The 6,000-nt window shown below is 36.7% G+C and overlaps 1 long non-coding RNA gene across 1 annotated transcript in view; it reads right to left on the minus strand.

Moving 5' to 3' along the window:
- Positions 1-4,727, minus strand: part of LOC146785775 (uncharacterized) — a 96,910-nt gene extending 92,183 nt beyond the window's left edge. Inside the window, exon 1 of the long non-coding RNA XR_014970474.1 lies at positions 4,624-4,727. This is a non-coding gene — a long non-coding RNA (uncharacterized LOC146785775). The remainder of the gene's footprint in view (positions 1-4,623) is intronic.
- Positions 4,728-6,000: the final 1,273 nt, after the last annotated feature.

Raw genomic sequence — 6,000 nt, forward strand, 5'->3', positions numbered from 1 at the left:
GGAAAATTAAAACTAGTCCTGTCTTCTCTTCCCTGGCTTGAATCAGATGAGGCTTCTGAGAATGTAATAATAACAAGAATTCTTTTCAATTGTGTATGTAATCTGTATATATGCATTTTGTGGTCTATGTTGTGTAAATATTGTACATATTTATCTGTATTTAGAGACTGTGGGGTACTCTTGATGTAATGAGTGTAGGGGATTTATAACACTTTTAATTCAGTTATGTGCTTAAGTAAATCTGGTTCCAGTGAGAATCAGGTAACCCACTGTTATGAATAGACTATACGTAATTGATTTTTAAGTGTCCATAGGGCAGGGTGCATGGTGTTTAAAATGCAGGACTTGTGCAGTGAAGTTTTACATGTCCTGGAAGTGAAATAGCTCCAAAGCTGTTTTTCACTTCTGGTTCTCCCATTGAAAAACACTGGGTTACATTACATTAAAACACCATAATGTACAACATCAGTTTGGGAATAACTAGAACCATGATTCGAGGGCTCAAATTAGTAGGATTTTAAATCCAATCTGATGTTAAACTCAGATTTTAAATTACTATTTTGAAAATGCCAGTTTTAGAAACTTGTCAGTTTTATTTTTTTTTAGTTAAATAATTTTTTATTGAAGATATAAATGCACAGAAATACAACTAAGTACTGAGCCAAGAAAGAGAAACAGGGCTTAGTATACATCATTGAATTACAAACATTCTAGGCAGATAATTAAAATAAATATAATAATTCAATAGGAGATTAGTTTTCATTTAAAAGGGAAGAGGAACAAGCGAGAGGGAGAGAGAAAGAGGAGACAGAAAGAAAAAGGAAAAGAAGAAGGGGAGAAAACAAAACAGAAAAGAGTAAGGCAAAAGTACAAGAAAATAAGAGTAGGTAGAAATTATGATGGTGATGCTAGAAAAGAAGTAAAAGGTAGCCAGAGAAGGTCAGATTTAATTTGTAGGTGAATGGAAGATTGAGGAATAGAAGCAATTCTATGTTCATCACATATATAGTTCCACCAATGAAAAAAGGATAATTTAGAATTATCCTTCCAGCAAGAGAGAATAACTTTAAAAGCAACAGCGAGAAATAAATTCAGTAATGGTGAAACGGGAGGCATTAGATCAAAATCTGGCGAAACAGTGCCTAAAAATACATTTTGAATATTAAGTTGTACATTATAGGAAAAAATCAAAGAACGTTTTAACCATATATCATTCCAAAAAGCAAAAACCTTAGGACAGTAAAATAATAAATGTACTAAAGAACCTTCAGCATTAGAACAAGACCAACAAGCGGATGTAACAGAGTGGTTGAATTTATGTAACAAAAGGGGAGTAATGACAACTCTATTATAAATAAAAAATAAGGATTGTGTGATATTAGCTGCTTTGGAGGTCTTGAATAATTTCTGCCAAAACTTATCCCAGTGTGATAACGATAAAGACAAAGATAGGTGTTGTTCCCACTCCAGTTCCACCTTAGATTTAGTCCGTGTACAGATAGAAGTAGATAAAGATTTATAGATAAAAGAAGCACTAGGAATAACATCAGGAGAGATTTGAGATAATGAAGAATCAGGAAGAGAGGAAGAAGGATGTGGAAGAGGAAGAGAGAGGATTTTCTGGAGGCACCCCTGTAGTATTGAAAGTAAGGTATCATATTGCTGGATGCAGGAATCAGGAAGGTGAAAAGATTCTTGCAATTGATGGAAAGAAAGAAACACATTATTAACAATCAATTGATGTACATAAATAAGGCCCATTTCCTTCCATTGTTTGTAGTAGAAAGATTTGTGGCGAAATTTAATGTACTTGTTAAACCAAATTGATGACGCTAGAAAGGATTGGTAGGTATTCAATTTCTTAAAGAACAGTGCGTGTAACAAACCTTGAGAGTGTTTCAAAATAGGGTATTTGGAAATAAAAGTACAGTTAGACATGTGAACAACATCTCGTATTGAAAAATCATTTAACAATAAGCATTCAACTTTAACCCATGAAGGTTTAGGTAAATCCCGATAATCTTTGGACAAGGCAAAAAATTGATGAATCAAAAATGCATTATGATACAAATTAAAATCAGGAAATCTTACCCCCCCTTCATTCTTAGGTCGAATCAATTTAGGCAAAGAAATACGTGCATGTTTGTTATTCCATAGAAACTTAGTGCATAACGAATTAATCTGAGAGAAATAATATTTAGGAATTTTAAAAGGTAACATAGATAAAATAAACAGTATCTGAGGGACAATCATCATTTTAATTGTATCAAGTCTACCCCACCAAGAGAGAAACAAGGGAGACCAGAGATTTAACAAATTAGTGATTTTAAGTTTTAAGGCAGAGAAATTATGAGATAATGTATCACGAATGTTAGGGGAAAACCAAATGCCGAGATACTTAATTTTTTGAGGACACCATGTAAAATTAGACGATTGAAACATATATTGATAACAGGAAGAATTGAAGGGTAAAATCTCAGTTTTAGAGAAGTTTAATTTGTAACCTGAAACCTTAGCGTATGATGCAATTTCCTGCAAAAAGGGGGGTAGGGAAGACACAGGGTTAGACATATAAATAAGAACATCATCAGCATAGGCAGACAACTTAATTTGGTGAGATTTAAGATGAAAACCAGTAATGAGAGGATTATTTCTGATACGTTCCAAAAATGGTTCTAAACAAAACAGGAAAAGTAATGGTGAGAGAGGGCAGCCCTGACACGTACCTCTTTGAAGGGAAAAATAAGGGGAAAAAAGGCCATTAACAAAAATACATGCTTTAGGATTGGTGTATAGCAATTTAACATATGAGATAAATTTCGGCCCAAAACCAAATCATCTCAAAGTATGAATCAAAAATTCCCAATTAACACGGTCAAAGGCTTTTTCAGCATCCAGGGATAAAGCAGCTAATGGGGAAGGATACTTTTTACTAAGAGCAAGGACATTGGAAAACATTCTGGCATTATCCGAGGCCAGGCGACCTTTAACAAAACCAACTTGGTCTGGATTAATGAGCAAAGGGACAATTTTCTCTAAACGTGAGGCCAATATTTTTGCAAAAATTTTACAATTGTAATTAATGAGTGAAATAGGACGGAAATTTTTACAATAGGAGGAATATTTATCTGGTTTGGGGATCACAATGATAAGGGCTTCCAAAAAAGAACCACAAGCTTGGGAGTTGGATATAAAAGAATTAAAAAGTTCTAATAATTTGGGCGCAAAAATTGAGGAGAAAGCAGAAAGCAATTCAATTGAAAAGCCATCGGGGCCAGGTGCTTTTGCTTTCTTCAAGGCTTTAAGAGCATCAGTTAATTCTTGTAAGGAAATATCTTCTTCAAGGGATTGGAAAATATCTTGGGAGGTTTTAGGTTTAGGAATATCTCGGAAAAAAGAGGCGAAATCTTCATCAGAAGGCTTGGTAGTTTCTGTGTATAAGAGATTGTAATACGATTGAAAGGTGGTAGCAATATCAGAATCAGACGAAAGGAGAGAGTCATCCAGTTCTGAGTGAATGGGGCCAATGGCTTTACGTTCTGATTTAATTTTTAAATAATTTGCTAGCAATTTCCCAGCTTTGTTTTGGCCCCCGTGATATTTTGACTTAATCTTGAGAAGGACATTACAGGCATCGTTTGTTACGATTTTATTCAGGGTAGATTTAGCTTTGATTAAGTCTTGTAGTGATGAGGGGGAGTTGGAGGAGTAATACGTATATTCTAATGATTTTATATGGGCTAAGGTGTCTGTATATTTAGTGTGCAGCAACTTCTTCTTCTTGGAGGAAAAGGCAATGGTGAATGCTCTAAAAGAAGCTTTAAAAGCATCCCAATTATTATGTAGGGAGGTATCTGAAGAATTATTGAAGGAAAAGAATTCCTTAATAAAAGAGGTCGCTTCTGAAATAAAAATAGGGTCTGATAAAAGGAAATTATTGAAGCGCCATCTGCCCTGTTTGGAAGTGGTGAGAGATAAGTCAATATGGGTGGAGACAGGGGCATGGTCAGAGATAAAGATAGACCCAATGTCAGAAGATTGTAGACATGGTAGTAGTGATTTGGACACAAGAATATAATCAATACGGGACCTAGTATGATGTACAGGAGAGAAGAAAGTAAATTCGGAGGAATCAGGGTTACATGTTTTCCAGGAATCAAAAAGTGGGCGAGAGGAAACGGCTGTTTGAAATGATTTGTGGGTTTTGTCAGGTTTGAATTTACACTTGGATTGACTATCTGTGAACGGGTCCAACCAATTATTAAAATCACCCCCAACCACAATATCAGAAGTGGAAATTGATAATAGTTTAAATTTTATAGATTGCCAAAATTCAGTGTCAGGTTTAACAGGACCATAAATATTGAAGAAAGTCACATGTCTTTTATTTATGAGAACCTCAGCCAATACCCAACGACCATTTGGATCACATTCAGACGAAATAATCTGTACATTAATAGACCTGTGAAATAAAATAGCGACACCACCATGACGGTCAATAGCAGGAGAGAAGACAATCTGATTTACCCATTGGCGTTTAAGTTTAAGTGATTCTTTATCATTGCAGTGGGTTTCCTGTAAAAAAGCAACCTGGGTGTTAAGTTTAGCAAGATGAGACAATACCTTCTGACGCTTGACGGGGTGACCCAGACGACGAACATTCCACGAGACTACATTAACCATACTTCTGGATGCAGGGGAACGTACAGGAATAGGACCACAAAACTGCAGGAAGGACAAAATAAAAATAGGAGGGACATTTTACATTGAGTAAGACAAAAGACCAACTCTTAAGAGACGAATCTGTACAAGAAAACAAGGGCGAAACTGAGAGAAAACGAAGAGAAGGATAGGAAAAGTAAGGAAGAGGGAGAGGAGGAGGAAAGAAAAGTAAAAGGAAGAAATAGAGACAAGTAGACAGATCAAGGATAAACATCCAGACCTTTAAAGAGAGAGGAAATCTGAGAACGGGAAGCGAGGTGACACCGAAGGACGCGGACACATTGAAAGCAGATGCAGAAAGTGATAAATGGGCTATAAGCCCAATAAGAGTAGAAAGTAGAGAGGGACAGAAATTCAAAGGAAGAAAACAAGTAAATCAACCAAAACAATTAAAGAAGAAACAACCCAACACTATGATTAGAATTAAGAGCCAGTATCCATGCCATGTGAGGGGAAATTATGAAGAAAAAGTTTGAGTTCATCCGGATCCTCAAAGGAACGCGTGCGACCTTCATGAGTGATCTTGCAGAGGCAGGGATGAAGAATTCCATATTGAATATTAAGCAATTGAGGTCGAAGAGCAAGGAATTCTTTGCGTCTGGCGTTGGTAGCAGTAGAGACATCTTGGGATATAAAAATGTTATGGCCAGACCAGAGAAGACGACGTTTGATTCTCACAGCCTTCAAAACTTGCATAAGCTCGGTGAATTCCAAGAACAACATTATAATACCACGAGGCTTGTTAGACGATGGCTGAAGCCGACCCAACCGGTGTGCTCTTTGAATGTTGAGGGGAGTAGATGTAGACTGAAGGTCAAGAAGCTCTGGCAGGAATTTTTGTAGGAATGAGACTAGGTCAGCCCCTTCAACATTTTCCGGCAGGCCAAAAAGGCGTAAGTTATTTCTACGATTTCGATTTTCAAGATCCTCTGTGTGGAGTTTTAGTTTAAGAATTTCTTGCTCAAGGAAAGGAATCTTTACAGAGACATCTTGAATGTCACTGACCCGTTGCTCAAGGTCTAAGACCTTACTTTCCATGACAATCCATCTTTCCTCAATTTGTTTGAGCTTGTTGTTGGTAGCAGACATGAAAGGCTGAAGGCCTCGAACCTCATCCAAAATGGAGTCCAGAACAGGATTTTGTGATGATAGGATTGGCGAAGGTGGGTCATTTTTGTGCCTTTTCGGTTTTGTACCAGAGACCGATGGCCTGGACATGAGGGGTTCATTAGCCATCATTAAAAAGCAAAAAGGCAGACACACAGCAATCGCCGAAGA

The sequence above is a fragment of the Triturus cristatus genome, chromosome 11 (assembly GCF_964204655.1).
Source record: "Triturus cristatus chromosome 11, aTriCri1.1, whole genome shotgun sequence".
NCBI lineage: Eukaryota > Metazoa > Chordata > Amphibia > Caudata > Salamandridae > Triturus > Triturus cristatus.